At 37.5% G+C, this 17369-nt stretch overlaps 1 pseudogene; it reads right to left on the minus strand.

Annotated features, from left to right (window-relative positions):
* Window positions 1–14559: 14559 nt before the first annotated feature.
* Window positions 14560–16914, minus strand: LOC148293184 (uncharacterized; annotated as a pseudogene).
* Window positions 16915–17369: the final 455 nt, after the last annotated feature.

Below are 17369 nucleotides of genomic sequence, written 5' to 3' on the forward strand. Positions count from 1 at the left end.
GGAGTGCAATTAACATCTCCCATCACCCTTTACTTTTACATGGCCAAATATTTATAAACATGGCATTTAATTTTAGAGTGAGCTAAAATGGGATTGATGCTAGAAGGAAACATAATTAAAGAGCCAGTCTGTTGCTGCCCACTTCCTCATATGATAGGAGAAATTATACAATAGTAAAATATTACCACGTGGCACTTGCCAGGTGGTAGTACGCTCCTATAATATGGTGACACTTGGATAACAACTACTGAAAAAAAAGCGGAACTAACGTCCGTTTAATATTGGTCTGGATGCTTCTACGGTCTGTCTTTTTTGCCTCAAATACTGCATAGCTTTCATCCGTCTTTGGATCTCTCGAGAAGCCATGGCTATGGAGTTTTTCATTCAAGCCACTGGGATCTCTCAAAAATCCATTAACTCTCATAATTTCTTTCAACATCAAACACCAACCCAAGCAATTGCAAAAGACGATGGACTCAAGAACAAATTCGAAGCAAAGATCCTAAAATTAACCCCCGTTTGCCTGGAAAGAAAAAGAAATTCAATGTTTTCCTTTACTAACACCCAAGAACAAACTGGGGGAAGATAATAATTTCTTAAAATTTTATGAAATAAAAAAAACGGAGAAGAAATTAAGAGGGTTTATGAAAATCTGATGGCACCAGCACCAACATAGCCACTCCTCAAGGAGTCAAATGAAACTTGCAGAAATGGAAGTCGTTGGTGATGGATAAAGATGGGGAAGTTTCATTTCATGGACGGTGACGTTAACGTTGATATAAAACAAAACGTTAATTATCTTTGTTGGAGCTGTTGTCCATATGTCGTCGTCTTATAGGTGCGTACTACCACCTGGCAAGTGCCATGTTGTAGTACCGTACTATTGTATAATTTCTCATAAGGTAGAGCATATATCAATTACATTTCACCAATGTCAACCCAAGAGTTACGGGTTAAAACAGGTCATAGGTCCATTATAAACCTTCATTGTATCGTAAGCAAAGTAGAAGGCCTAATAAGGCAAGGATTAGAGAGGTTGATGAGATCCCAAAGGGTGCAAATAAACTTAGATATGGTATATTATAATGCATTTCTAAGAGTTGTGGAGAGGAATAGGACATAATTCAACTGACTGTGGAAGAAAGCAGTTCAATGGGAAGAGGAAGATGATGAAGTGCAAGAGTAAGAAGTTCAATGGGAAGAGGAAGGGAAGTTGCAAGCAGCTCAACCCAGCAATCTCCTAAGAAAGGCTAAGCTATAGGCAAAGGTTGCTTTCTTTATTATGATTTGGTTGATTACTTTGAGATAAATTCAAGCGAGAGCACATTCTCTTCCACTAATTCACGAATAAAATGGTGATGAATATCAATGTGTTTTGTGCGAGAGTGTTGAACTGGATTTTTAGAGATATTAATAGCACTCATATTATCACAATACGATACCATTTTACCTTGCCGTATGCCATAGTCATTGAGCATTTGTTTCATCCATAACAACTGTGTGCAGCAGCTTCCAGCAGCTATGTACTCGGCCTCAGCAATGGAGAGAGAGACGCAATTTTGTTTCTTGCTAAACCAGGAGACAAGGTTGTTGCCTATGTAAAAACATCCGCCAGTTGTGCTCTTCCTATCATCAATATTGCCTGCCCAATCCGCATCAGAATAACCTGCAAGTTCAACATTTGAGTCAAATGAGTAGTATACACCAAAGTTTGTAGTGCCACTTAAATAGCGGAGAATTCTCTTCACAGCAAGTAGATGTGATTCTTTGGGGTCGGATTGGAAACGAGCACAAAGTCCAACACTGAAGGAGATGTCTGGTCTGCTAGCAGTCAAATATAGCAAACTGCCAATCATGCTTCTGTATAATTTTTGGTCTACACTTTTGCCATGGGAGTCCTTGGAAAGTTTAGTGCTTGTACTCATAGGATTGGCAGATTCTAGACCAAATTTGGACACCAGATTTTTAGCATACTTTGTTTGAGAGATGAACATTCCACCATTGAATTGTTGGACCTGCAAACCAAGAAAAAAATTTAGTTCACCAAACATGCTCATCTCAAATTTGGTTTGCATTACCTCATGGAATTCTTTGACAAGGATGTCAGACGTAGATCCAAAGACAATATCATCCACATATACTTGAGCAACCATTAAATCCTGTTTGGTTTTCTTCACAAAGAGGGTTTTATCAATGCTACCACGTGTGTACCCTTTTTGGAGAAGATGAGTAGACAGTCGATCATACCATGCTCTCGGGGCTTGTTTGAGTCCATAGAGAGCCTTTTTCAGACGATATACATGATTGGGATGAATAGGATCTTGAAAACCTGTAGGTTGTTCCACATAGACTTCCTCTTGTAAGACACCATTTAGAAACGCACTCTTGACATCCATTTGATGGAGCTTGAACCGAAGATGGCATGCAATGGACAGCAACAATCGAACAGATTCTAAACGCGCAACGGGAGCAAAAGTCTCATCAAAATCCAAACCTTCAACTTTAGTATAACCTTGGGCAACAAGTCTAGCTTTGTTGCGCATGATTTGCCCTTTCTCATCTGTCTTATTTCGAAAGACCCACTTGGTACCAACTACATTGGAGTCTTTGGGACGTGGAACAAGATACCACACGTCATTTCTCTTGAATTGGTTTAACTCATCTTGCATAGCCAATATCCAGTCATTATCTGCAAGAGCATGCGTCACACTTTTAGGTTCAACCAAGGATACATAGCATAAATTAGTTACCTCGTCACAAACTTGCTGTCTAGTTCTCAATTTGTCATGAGCATTCCCTATAATATCAGAGGGTGAGTGATCTTTCTGAACTTGTTTAGCACCAGGTCTGCGTATCACAGGATTGAAGGGCTGGTTACAATCCTCGAAATCAGTTTCAGTAACATCAGCAGAGTCATGAGTTTCCAGATCTGTATCTTCATGACTTGTTCCAACCTGCAATATAGAGGCGCCATTTACAACCACATTAGCTGATTCCATTATTGCTTTAGTACGACTATTAAACACCCTATATGCTCGACTATTCATAGAGTAACCAAGAAAAATTCCAATATCACTTCTTGCATCAAATTTTCCAAGATACTCCCTGTCTTTGTAGATGTAGCATTTGCTACCAAAAGTCCTTAAGTGCTTGACATTTGGTTTCTTCCCTTTCCAAATTTCATACGGAGTACTCTTTGTATGTGGCCTGAAAAACACACGGTTAGATGTATAGCATGCAGTACTGATGGCTTCAGCCCAAAAATGATCTGCCAATTTGGCACTTTTTAACAAGACACGAGCCATGTAGAGAAGGACTCTATTTTTCCTTTCAGCTACCCCATTTTGTTGGGGAGTGATTGGAGCAGAAAATTCATGTTTTATTCCTTTTTCAGAACAAAAATCAGAGAAAGCTTGATTTTCAAATTCCGTTCCATGATCTGTCCTAAGTCTTATGATGCACGAATTAGTCTCATGTTTTTCATTCATGATTAGTTTGTACAAGACATGAAAAGAATTAAAGGCTTCTGTCTTATCATGCAAAAATATGACCCAAGTAAAACGTGAGAAATCATCCACTAAAACAAGAATGTATTTCTTTCCTCCCAAGCTAGCAACTTGTATTGGACCAACTAAATCCATATGCATCAGTTCCAAAGTTTTAGAAGTAGAGATTGAGTTTGTAGTTTTGTGAGGGTTTTTGGTTTGCTTCCTGATCGGTTCATAATTGTATATCATTTTGTACCCTTCTAGCTTATGATTTGGTTATGTTTTTGAGTTAAACTTGTGCTTTTAATCCTTTTTGTGTTTATCTTTCAGTTCATTGAGCTTTAGGTAATAATGAGGGCTTTGGATAGTAAATGATGCAATCCATGCATGTTAGGGCCTAATTTGGATGAATGGATGAAGAGCTTAAAGACAAACTCAATTTTGGCTACAGTCCCCTGCCAGCCCAGTTTCGTAGGTCATATTGCAAGCTTTGTTTCAGCAACCTACATAGCTCGGATGAGGCCACATTCTTCATGAAAGTTGTTCCAATGGGTGTATACTATAACATATCCGAAATTCAGCCCCATTGGATAATTGTGGAGTCTGTTACCTAGCAAACACAGAGCCATGCTCAGGATGGATTTTATCAGCGCGCAAAATGAGTTAGCTATTTGTTTTGGCCTTAACTTCCTCCTCCGACCTTGGATTGGCCCAAATGATATATGGCTGGAAAGAAGACATTCTGAACTTCAAGTTTGAGTACTTAAAGTCTTAATTTGTGTTGCGTCGATTCAGCTGCACCAAAATGGATTCAACTGCATCCTCAACTTGTGATACTCGCAAGTGCACGAGCCGTTCGGTAGTATAGCATATGTAAGTGCGAGGTCGATCCCACGAGGATTGGTGATTGAATGATCCAATTCATTTCCCCTACAAAAAATAGAAATGAAAAAGAAAATAAATAAAACAAGAAAAAAGGAAATAACTCAAGCAAATAAGTTCCCAAGTTCAATTAGATTAACGAATTGATTCTAGCTAAAGTATGATTAAGCCATGGTGTTTGGTCCTAACCTTGTGTTCCTAATTCCCTAATTTGATCATTTGTTGTCTAACCTAAAACTAAGCATTAGGAACCCATTAAGCATAGAAGAACAATTTAAACAACCAAGCATGTATCTAATCCCTGTTGTCGAATGTCCATACATACTCTTCCTATTCATAGTTCAATTCGAATTAAAGCATGGTGTCTACTCTTAATTCAAACCAAGATAGCTAACATGCAAGCCTAAATGGTGATCAATCATTCAAACTAGCATATTAACTTATAAGCATAATGAATAAGAACAAAAACCATAATTGAAACTTGGAAACTAATTAAACTTGAATACTTAAGAAAGAATGTACATTACAAATAAAAGTAAAGTGGAACAAAGAAAACTTGAAGAAAAATTCAGTAAACTCATTTTATTACAACAATTGACAACTTGAAAGGAAACTAAGAGAATTTGAGGGAGAGAAGGGAAGGGAGCTCTAGAGAAGTGTTTGAGAGCTCCCCCCCTTGGGGTGTGTTTTGAAGCTTGAAGGCTTCTCTATTTATAGGGCTAAGAGGGAGGAACAACATGATGAAATCCAACACCACCATTCCTCTTTTAATACAACCCATAACTCACACTTCATCTTGTCTATGTTAATGTGGTTGGAATCAATCTCATCCCATACTTCTTTTGCTGCACCTCAAGCATCTTCACATGGGTTCAAAGGTGATCAGTTGTGGCTGCCTTTGCTGCCAACCCATGTGGTTGCCTTTTGGTTGCTGAAAAACGAGTTTTCTGAACCAGTCTTGGTGTAGGAAGGCCAGAGGTTTCAAAACGTATCCAATGGTGCTCAAATTTGGATATGTTATACTAGACACCCATTGGAACAACTTCTATGTAGAAAGTATTCCCATCGGAGCAGTAGAAGTGTGCGTTTTGGGCCTTGCAAGTTGGCAGCCGAACAGAGACTGGAATTGACTTCATTTTATTTCTTTGCTTTACATGCATGCACATGCTTTCTCTATAATAACTCAAGCATGTACCAACTTGCTCCTTTAGAATTTCATAGCTGGAATGCCTCCCCACTTCACTCATTATGTTGGATCCAAAGTCAGTTGCAGCATGGGTGAGGCACATGGCTTAAAGGAGGAGATAAGGCTCAAAGCTGGCAGCTGCAAATCCTGCTGAGCAAGGTTGGGTGTTGGACGGGCTGAGCACTCCACAAATGTCCAATTGGGCTGAAATTTGGATATGTTGTAGTAGACACCCATTGGAACAAGTTTCATGAAGCTCTTCACCTCATTCGAGCCCCATAGCATGCTGATCCAAGGCCAAGAAGTTGACCTACGAAATTGGGCTGGAAAGGGGTTGTAGCCAAAATGTGTTTGTCTTTAAGCTCATATTCCTCATATGCCAATCAGCCCTTAACATGCATGGATTGCATCAAATGTTATCTCTTGCTATCTTAACCTACAAAACACACAAACATAGGTAAGTGACTCAAAATAAAGAGAAACTAAGCAAAATCACTAAGTAAAGAAGGCATGCAAGTGTATGAAATTATGGACTTATCAAAATAGAAAATGAATTAAAAGCACAAGTTTAACTCAATAACATAACCAAATCATAAGCTAGAAGGGTACAAAATGATATACAATTATGAACCGATCAATTTGCTTAAGGGAAGCCCAATTCGTAAGCCCTTGAAGTTGCTGGTCATGCTGACCTCAGGATGAGCTATTATTTCTGGTTGGAAGCTTGGTCATGGTGACATGAAGATGAGCTAGGGCTGCTGGTGGGATTTATTAGTGAAGTGCATCAACCATTTCAGATTTTATAATGGAAGTGTTGTATGCATTAGTGAAGTGCATCAACCATTTCAGATTTTATAAAACAAGTGTTGTATGCATTAGCCATACTTAATTCAGATTTTCAGCTTCCTTAGGCCTATATATAGTGAGGTTTCCCAAGCTTGTAAACACACCCCAAGGGGGGGAGCTCTCAAACACTTCTCTAGAGCTCCCTTCCCTTCTCTCCCTCAAATTCTCTTAGTTTTGCTTTCTAGTTCTCAATTCTAGTTTTCTTTAATGTTTTCTTAGTTGTAATTTATTTTTCTTGTAGTGTACATTCTTTCTTAAGTATTCAAGTTTAATTAGTTTCCAAGTTTCAATTATGGTTTTTGTTCTTATTCATTATGCTTATAAGTTAATATGCTAGTTTGAATGATTGATCACCATTTAGGCTTGCATGTTAGCTATCTTGGTTTGAATTAAGAGTATACACCATGCTTTAATTCGAATTGAACTATGAATAGGAAGAGTATGTATGGACATTCGACAACAGGGATTAGATACATGCTTGGTTGTTTAAAATGTTCTTCTATGCTTAATGGGTTCCTAATGCTTAATTTTAGGTTAGACAACAAATGATCAAATTAGGGAATTAGGAACACAAGGTTATGACTACACACCATGGCTTAATCATACTTTAGCTAGAATCAATCCATTAATCTAAATTGAACTTGGGAACTTATTTGCTTGAGTTACTTTCTTATTTTCTTCCTTCTTTCATGTTCTTTGTTTTTGTTTCTGTTTTGTGTAGGAAAAATGAATTGGATCATTCAATCACCAATCCTCGTGGGATCGACCTCGCACTTACATATGCTATACTACCAAACGGCTCGTGCACTTGCGAGTATCACAAGTTGAGGATGCAGCTTAATCCATTTTGGTGCAGCTGTATTTACACAACAAGTTTTTGGCGCCGTTGCCGGGGAACGGTAACATTGTTTGATTCTATTTGGCTTTCCTACTTTATTTTTTTCTTAACTGGACAATTTCTTGTTTTAAAGTTAATGACATTAATGGACAAGTTGTGTTTGTAGTCCAACAGAAAAGGACAATTGCCCAACAAGCAAGAGAACTGGGTTTAAGTCCCAGCTTACACAACCCATTGGTGCTTGTTGCTTTGAAGCATGGAATTGGACTTGTGTTGATTTTTCCTTTTCATTTTAGTTTTTATTTCCTAATCCTTTAATTTTGTTTCAAAGTTTTCTGTGCTTGTTTTAGCAATTTATGATAGCTTAATAAAAATGGAAAGAGATGGCAACCTCAATCATAAGAATGGGAAGTGTGGAGTAGTGGGAGAAGTCGCGACCTCCAAATGCATCACGCTCGACCTAATCGCTTCAAGGGGGAGCATTTCAATCCTTTCTCTTCTTTGAATTCTGTTTATTTCCGTAGTTGTTTTTGCCTTTTGGTCCGCGTTGAGTTCTTTGTTTTTCTATGCTGAATCCAACCATATAAAGAACGTAAAATTTGGACTTACGGTTGGAAAGTTATAGCCTAAAAACTGAACAGAGGTCGAAGCTGAAAAACATAGAAACGAATCTGTCCAAATGGTGATAAAAGGGTGATAGAAAGTGTTGTTTGTTTTTTTTTCTTTGGTTTCTTGGTTTGTTTCTTTTAGTACAACAATTTATGTTGTTTGTTTGAATTTGTTTACAGTACTTAGTTCATTTTCGTTTATGGTTTGTTGTTTCATTTTATCTTAATTTGTTTTTGTTTCTTATCTTAAAATTTTAAAAATAAAATAAAATAAAATTTTCATATGAGCCGACTTATGGTAACCCCAGTGAGCACTTCCGTTAATACAGTGTCTAGGAGTTCTTTAGGCGACACCTTCGGTGTCTAAGAAGTTTGGGTTTTAAGCGGGACCATTGTGACCCCTCCAACCTTCCCGGATCCCCTGGCTGTGTTTTCTGAGGCCCTTAACTGGTCATCCGTGAGTTGCTTGTATATTGTGTGTTTTTAAATTAAGTTTATTTTATTTTATTTTATTTTCTTTGTTTTCTTTTCTGTTGAGTCATGGTTTTTGTTTTGTATCTGTTTTTGTGTTGTTATGTTAGTTTATTTATTTATTTACGTGGTATGGTTAGTTAGTTTATTTCTGAGTGTTAAAACACATTTTTATTTCAAACATTGCATTAAAAAAGATAAAAAGTTTAAAACAAAAAAACAAAAAAACATTCAAGTAAATTAAAAATAAAAACAACTTCTTCATCTTCATCTTCATCTTCATGGCATGCCTCTATTTTCTCTTACTTGCAGAATCTGCAGCAGCTCCACATGGTCCTCATTTTTTCTCTGCAGTGCTTCCACGTGCTGATTGGCACAATAGAGCCGCTTCTGCAAGTCCGCCACCATAGCCTTCAAGGAAGCTATTTCCTCGCTCATCGCGGCACACTCCCGTGTTCTCGCCAGCAATCGCATGCCCAAATTGGTAGCCGAGACCGCGTGGAGTACAGTTAAATTGTGGGACTCCTCCACCGCTGCCTTGTCAGACCTCTGTGCCACATGCAGATGATCTGTCGGTGTGAGCTTGTTACCAATCATGCCTCCCAACAGCGCTGCTCTGTTCGGCATTGCCTCAGAAAAGTTCGGTATTATCTCAGCAAAGTTTGAGGCCGTGCCGTGATGATATGTGGAGTTTGGGAAGACAGGAGTTGGAGGAGCCCTTGTCTGGGCATTCGGTGGTGCAAGTGAGAGCTCAAGGTTGAGATCATCAAGGTGAGTGCATGAGGATGCCATTTGTTTTGCTTCTAAATTTTTTGATGTTTTTCCTTGAGTTTGCAGGAAGAAATGTTGGGTATCATCCGCTTGCAGAGGTGTGGTTTAAATAGACATATGCTGATGAGAGAGAGCCAACACCATTTCGGATTTCCCGGGCATGCTCGACCTAATCGCTTCAAGGGGGAGCACCTTTACTTTTACTTTACTTTTCTTTTTTCCGTGTTTTCTGGTGTTTAATGTTTTTGCCCGTTACTTTCATTTTCTAGAGCTTTGTGTTTTTGCTTTTCCCTTTCGGCTATCATCTTTATCTTATTTTAGTTAGGGAAATGTGTTTTCTTTTCCGTTTGTCGTTTTTTTTTTCTTTTTCTTTTTCTTTTTCTTTCTGCAACCTTACTCTTTTATTTCCAAAACAAAATAAAGACAAAAACAACCAAAAAAATAAAATAAATTAAAATAAAAACATCAATAATGTAGTATAAGTCATTTCTTCACAGTGCTCGGTGTCTCGACCATTGGAGCTTTGAGTTTGGCCCTCTGGCTGTCCTCTTCCTGGGCTTCATGCACAGCCTCTTGGGGCTCACCACTTGAGCTCCCAAAGATCGCAATCTTAGCTTGAGCGTAACTACTCTCACGATCTGCTTGCTTGCGTTTACCCGGTCGGTCTAGGTCTTCCAGCTGTTTTCGCATGTCGCGAGAGTACAACTCTACCATCTTTGATAGGTTTCTATTCTCGTCCCGCAATACTTCTAGCTGGTGTCGATTCACCTCCACTATCCTTGACCTCTCCCTTTTCAAGCTTTTTATAGCAGTCTGACACTCTTCAACCATACTTCGCTCCGCCGCCAACTGAGCTTTAAGCACCTCTACCTCATGGGACTTCGCAAGTAGGCGATGACCCAAACTTGCGACTGTTGCCGTACTCTGCACGCTCAGTGCCAGGGCATCGCTCACGACCCGGTTGTCATCCCTTGTCCCCAGAACACGTATATCTTTAGGAGTCACCAGATTTCTGCCCACTCCAATGGCAACATCGTTGTCCAGGAGTATTGAGTCAGTTACTGTCACAGGCCCCCGTGCGGAAGCAAAGTAGGGCATCCATACTGGTGCCGCTGCTTGGCCTCGTGTTTGAGTCGGTGGAGCTAGGTTGAGATCCAACGAAAAGGGGTAGGAAGAGGCCATTTGATTTCTCACTTCTTATCTTCTTTCTTTCTTTTCTCTTTTGTGTGTTTCTGAGTTTGTGTTTTTTACCCTTTCTTTTTTTTACCTTTTATAGACTTAGTTTTTGCTAACCCTAGCCATTGCGGTTCTGAGTTCTGTGCGGCCCTTACGGCTTATCTCTATATGTCGCCGCATCCGTTTCCCAACCCCCTTAATTGCATTTTCACCTTTCACCACCTTCAAGTGAAAAAGTCGTCGCGCCTTTCTACGAGTCTAATAATTCTAGCTTGGGGGATGTGAAAGCGGCCTCTGCACGCCGACACGTCCCTCACCTATTTTCCCCGTGACTTCCCAGGAACCAAGGCATCAAGGACCACACTTTTTCTGTTTCGTAAATACCCGCCTTCGCACTCCCAATTCACGTTTCATTAAATTAAAATAAATAAATAAATAAAATAAATTAATAATAACATGTGGGCTTCGGACTTCATTGTGGGCTTCGGGTTTTCACCGTTGTTAGGTTTCAAAGTGTGTTAACTTCTTTTGGGTTGGGCTTTCAATCGTTTGGGTTTTGGTTTGTGTAAGACTGTTTGTTTTCTGTTTCGAATGTTTTACTGTTTCGTTTTTTTTTTTTTTTTTTTTTTTTTTTTTTTTTTTTTTTTTGTTTGTAATTTTTATTTTGTAATTATTTTATTTCAATTCTTGTGTTTTGTGATTTTATATTTACTTTAGTACCTTTCATTTCTTGTTATGACATTGCTTGTTCCTAATTTTTAAACATTGAGGACAATGTTCATATCTAGGTTTGGGGGTATTGGAGTTTACCAAGTAAATTTAGTTTCTCTTATTAAAAAAATATATATATATTTCTTGCTTGTTTTTTTTCTTTTTCTATATTTTGAGTCTTGTTTTGTTTTGAGTCACTTTCCGAACACATTTGATGAGATTGTGATAAATGTTTGCATGACTTAAATGAAAATTGAATTTTATTTATTTATTTATTATTATTATTATTATTATTTTTTTTTTTTGTTCCTTGTAAATTCTTCTTGTAAAATAAAATAAAATAATTCATTAATTAATTAATTTGGCATCGTTCTAGCATGATATGTTCGAAACCTTCTTTGCACTTGCCATTTGTTTCATAATTCTCCAATTAAAGGATTTGCATGACCCAAAGAATTGTATCAAGCATAAATTAGACTTATATAACCATAAATGTGAGCTTTTGAGCCTTGTGCTTCATTTCATGAGTGTTATACACATACTCTTAATTTCTTGTCATCTAAGTTGTTGTTTGATCTCATTATTCATTGATTTGGTTGAACACTTAAAAGTCATTCATTCTTTTGCAATTCGATTTCATGACATTTAAGAAATGATATTAAGGCCCTCTTTGGATCGTTTGTGCCTTTCAAGCTAACCTTATGCATGCTTAAGCATGATTTTCCATTGTTTACCATTTTGAGCCTACATGTAAACCTTTTCTTTCATTTAACCAATTATATTTCCTCGCCTTAGCCTGAAAAACAAATATTTACCTTTCTAAGGAATTCATGAGCTCTAATTCGGATATGTTTTTCATACTAAGTTTGGGAATGGGTGTTACATTTCGAAAAAAGAAAAAAAAGAAAATCACACAATTGGTGAAAGAAAAGAAAAGAAAAAAAGTTATGATTAAATGGTAGTTGAATGAAATTTTGTTTTTGGGTTTCATTGGTGTTTGGAAAGGAGTTTAAATCATTGTAAATGAAGGTATAAGGAGTTTTGATCATGTAAAAGAAAAAAAAATCTAATCGTGATGATTCGAAGTCTTGTAAACAATTTTTTTTATGCTCTTACATTGTGAGTTCCTTGGACTTTGTATTATCCATACCTTTCATTTCTCACTCACCTTACACCCTTGGCCCCATTACAACCTATAATAAAGACCTAAATTGATCTTAAATGTCATGTGGTTGAATTGCATTCATTTTTCTACTTTTAAGTGTTTGGCATCCTTCTTGAGATCATAATAATGCAAGTTCTTCATCTTTCTATTTCGAGTTAAGTCTTTATGGTTTAACTCTAATCTCATGTTTATAACTGAGTGTTGCATTATAGCCCTCTTCTGAGTGATTCATTTGTGAGAGGACAACTTTGGTGAGATTTGAAGTTGAATTTGTGTTTGGTATGATTTTTGAAATTGTGTGGAAACTAAGATTGGGGAATTTGTTACATTTGGCTATCACACTACCACACTTTGAGCATGTTGTGTTTTGAACTTTGCCGCCTTGTAAATAATTTCTAAAATTGAGTTTTTATTGTTAAAATTTTTGAATCATGTGCATGAGTCATTTCTCTTCAGAAAATGCGGAAAGATTGTTTTGAGTTTTATTTTTATTTCTTTTATTTTTGTTTTTGTTTTTGTAATTATTTTTGTTTTGGTTTTTGTTTTTGTTTTTGCTTAAGGACTAACAAATCTATTAAATTTTCTAACCATTTTGTTTTGTAGAGTTAGAAAAACGTTTGTGGGTATCGTATCTGTTAAACCCTCTAGGGATGCCTAGAGGTTTAAAGGCTTGTTGCATTCGCTCAATGCAATCGAGTTACCTACGAAAGTGGTCTAGTTAACTTCTTGTTTTGTTTTTAACTTTGTTTTGTGTTGTTTTGCTCGAGGACTAGCAAAATCTAGGTTTGGGGGTATTTGATCGGTTCATAATTGTATATCATTTTGTACCCTTCTAGCTTATGATTTGGTTATGTTTTTGAGTTAAACTTGTGCTTTTAATCCTTTTTGTGTTTATCTTTCAGTTCATTGAGCTTTAGGTAATAATGAGGGCTTTGGATAGTAAATGATGCAATCCATGCATGTTAGGGCCTAATTTGGATGAATGGATGAAGAGCTTAAAGACAAACTCAATTTTGGCTACAGTCCCCTGCCAGCCCAGTTTCGTAGGTCATATTGCAAGCTTTGTTTCAGCAACCTACATAGCTCGGATGAGGCCACATTCTTCATGAAAGTTGTTCCAATGGGTGTATACTATAACATATCCGAAATTCAGCCCCATTGGATAATTGTGGAGTCTGTTACCTAGCAAACACAGAGCCATGCTCAGGATGGATTTTATCAGCGCGCAAAATGAGTTAGCTATTTGTTTTGGCCTTAACTTCCTCCTCCGACCTTGGATTGGCCCAAATGATATATGGCTGGAAAGAAGACATTCTGAACTTCAAGTTTGAGTACTTAAAGTTTTAATTTGCTTAAGGGAAGCCCAATTCGTAAGCCCTTGAAGTTGCTGGTCATGCTGACCTCAGGATGAGCTATTATTTCTGGTTGGAAGCTTGGTCATGGTGACATGAAGATGAGCTAGGGCTGCTGGTGGGATTTATTAGTGAAGTGCATCAACCATTTCAGATTTTATAATGGAAGTGTTGTATGCATTAGTGAAGTGCATCAACCATTTCAGATTTTATAAAACAAGTGTTGTATGCATTAGCCATACTTAATTCAGATTTTCAGCTTCCTTAGGCCTATATATAGTGAGGTTTCCCAAGCTTGTAAACACACCCCAAGGGGGGGAGCTCTCAAACACTTCTCTAGAGCTCCCTTCCCTTCTCTCCCTCAAATTCTCTTAGTTTTGCTTTCTAGTTCTCAATTCTAGTTTTCTTTAATGTTTTCTTAGTTGTAATTTATTTTTCTTGTAGTGTACATTCTTTCTTAAGTATTCAAGTTTAATTAGTTTCCAAGTTTCAATTATGGTTTTTGTTCTTATTCATTATGCTTATAAGTTAATATGCTAGTTTGAATGATTGATCACCATTTAGGCTTGCATGTTAGCTATCTTGGTTTGAATTAAGAGTATACACCATGCTTTAATTCGAATTGAACTATGAATAGGAAGAGTATGTATGGACATTCGACAACAGGGATTAGATACATGCTTGGTTGTTTAAAATGTTCTTCTATGCTTAATGGGTTCCTAATGCTTAATTTTAGGTTAGACAACAAATGATCAAATTAGGGAATTAGGAACACAAGGTTATGACTACACACCATGGCTTAATCATACTTTAGCTAGAATCAATCCATTAATCTAAATTGAACTTGGGAACTTATTTGCTTGAGTTACTTTCTTATTTTCTTCCTTCTTTCATGTTCTTTGTTTTTGTTTCTGTTTTGTGTAGGAAAAATGAATTGGATCATTCAATCACCAATCCTCGTGGGATCGACCTCGCACTTACATATGCTATACTACCAAACGGCTCGTGCACTTGCGAGTATCACAAGTTGAGGATGCAGCTTAATCCATTTTGGTGCAGCTGTATTTACACAACACTTCCCCAATTGGCACCCTTCACAAACACCCTCACGTCTACCTGAAAGATTAGGCAATCCTCTTATAGATTCAGATTTGGATAATTTTATTAAGTCTTGAAAGTTCATATGTCCCAAACGTTGATGCCATAAATCAAGATGATCCTCACTTGTCCTAAAACACACTTGAGAAACTTCATTAGTGAAAAAACAATAGCAATTGTCAAGTGATCTTTTTCCAATCATCACATTTGATCCATCTTTATTATTGACAATACATTGGGTTTTAGTAAAACTTACCTCACCTATTTCATCACAAAGTTGACTTACACTGATGAGATTTGCTTGAAGATCTTCAACTAGCAAGACATTGTTTAGACTAGGTGTGCCAATTGCCATAATTTTTCCTTTTCCCAAAATCTTGGATTTTCTTCCATCTCCAAAAGTAACCATTCCACTCACACATTCTGTAGAGATTTCGGAAAAGCATGATTTGTCACCGGTCATGTGTCTTGAACACCCACTGTCAAAATACCAAGATTTAGATTTAGAGTCAGAAAGTGCAGTAAGAGCAACAAAATATTTCACATCTAAGATTTCAGGAGCATTAGTTTGATGTGTATTACTTGAAAGTGCCAGCAAGGAATTTTGTTTGTCCTTTCTCCTCCACACTAGAGTTGAATTTGGTAAAGATAACGAATGGGAGAGTTTTGACAACCTAATTACCTCTTTTACAAGATATGCAATCTTGTGTTGAATTCTTACCTGTCCCTCCTTGGTGGATTTTGCACTTACTGACATTTGTTGGAGCAGTTTGCATTTTGGTCGGATATGTCCAAGAGCTCCACAATAGTGACATGTGGGTATGAATCTCTGAGTTGTTTGAGAAGTTGGAATACCAGTAGAAAGTGATGGTTTGACAAACTTCGTGATGGATACAGCAGAAGACTTGTTGATTGAATCAAAACCTAAGCCACGTTTGTCACCATCTCTTCAACCAATGCTAATCATTCTGTCAATTTTTTCTGCACCAATTGTCAAAGCAATAATCCTTTCCTTTGAACTTTTAAGCTCAATTTCAAGGGCTTGATTGTCAGAGGTCAAGGAATCAATTAGTTTATTTTGATCAATGCATTTTTTTGTAATATTTCCAATTTTTCGCACATACCTTTGCCCATTGTTTCTGGTTCAGCAGTAGAGGATTGCAATGTCCTGGCAGTCCTGCTGTTTTCAAGTTCCAGCACAGCAACTCTTATGGCAAGCTCTCTATTGCGTTTGTTGAGTTTCTGAGAAGCAGTCAAAAGGTCGTCATACTTTTCCAGCACATAATCAATGTTTGGTTCATCATTCCCATTGTTTTCTTGTGCCTTATCCAAACTGACAGTGGTGATTAATGCAATGGTATTTTCTTCACTTTCTGATTCTGAATCACTGTCACTCCAGGTTACATTCAATGCTTTGGCTTTTCCATTTTGCTTCTTTTGTGTGTTGGCACATTCTGAGGAAATATGCCCGTATCCTTCGCATTCATAGCACTTGACTCTCTCTTTAGTGGTTTTCTTCTCAGTAAACCTACGAGATTTAAAATTACCATCAGTATAATCACCATGCTTAATTTTTGAATTTATACCTGAGTGATTTCATGAGTCGTGACTTCTGGAATTTTGATATTTGAAAAACTTCTTGAATTGTCGTGACAGATAAGCAAATTCCTCCCCATTGAATTCTTCAGATTGGTGTTCACCATCTTCTTTATCAACTACTTTAAGAGCAACACTTTTATTCTTTTTAGGAGCTAAATGCTTCATCTCGTAGGTTTGAAGTGACCCTATGAGTTCACGAACTTTCAGAGTGTTCAGGTCACGAATCTCTTCAATTGCTGTGATCTTTGGTGAAAAACGTTGAGGCAAGGACCTTAAAATCTTTTTCACCACCCTATCTTCTGGAATTTTTTCACCTAAATTTGAACATGCATTCATAATAACACAAAGTTTAGCATAAAATTCAGAAAAGGTTTCATTCTCATCCATCATGATTGTCTCAAACTGTAAAGTGTGCATTTGAAGCTTGGCTCCCTTGACAGTATCTGTTCCTTCATGAGTGACCTGCAAAATATCCCAAGCTTCCTTAGAAGTATCGCAACTAGAGATGTATTCAAATTGATCGGAAGAAACAGCAGTAAATATAGCATTTAACCCCTTTTGATCATTAGTACTATGTGTGGCTTCTGCAGTGGTCCACTCCTCTCTAGTTTTGAGAACTGTGGTTTCTCCATCTCCTTTTCCGATCGTCTTTATAGGTTCAGAAAATCCATGAACTACTGTATACCATACACGTTCATCTAAGGACCAAAGAAACGACTTCATCTTAGCCTTCCAAGCACCATAATTGTGGCCATCGAAGTATGGGGGATGTGCAACAGAACCCGCGACACGATCCATCCTAAGGTACATTTAGATCTTGCTGAGTATGTCCAGCAACCTGCTCTGATGCCAATCGAAAATACTTGTAGGATGACTAAAAATGCCTGGAGGGGGGTGAATGGGCTAATTCAAGTTTATTAGCAATAAATAACAATAGACTTTCGAAGTAGGATTGATATGGGTTATCAATCCTGAGATGTGCAGAGCTGAAAGTAAAAGAACACGCAGATATTTATTTTACGTGGTAAAACCCCACCTCTGGGGAAAATCCACGGGACTCCTTAGTCCAGAACAAATCCACTATAGAATTGAAATTACAAGAGAGGTACTCACACAATTATCCTAGACTCAATCTAGATAAAGTTTACCGACTTCTGTGTAATTCAATTTCTGTCACG

This window comes from Prunus avium, chromosome 7, assembly GCF_965620075.1.
Source record: "Prunus avium chromosome 7, drPruAviu1.hap1.1, whole genome shotgun sequence".
Taxonomy (NCBI): domain Eukaryota; kingdom Viridiplantae; phylum Streptophyta; class Magnoliopsida; order Rosales; family Rosaceae; genus Prunus; species Prunus avium.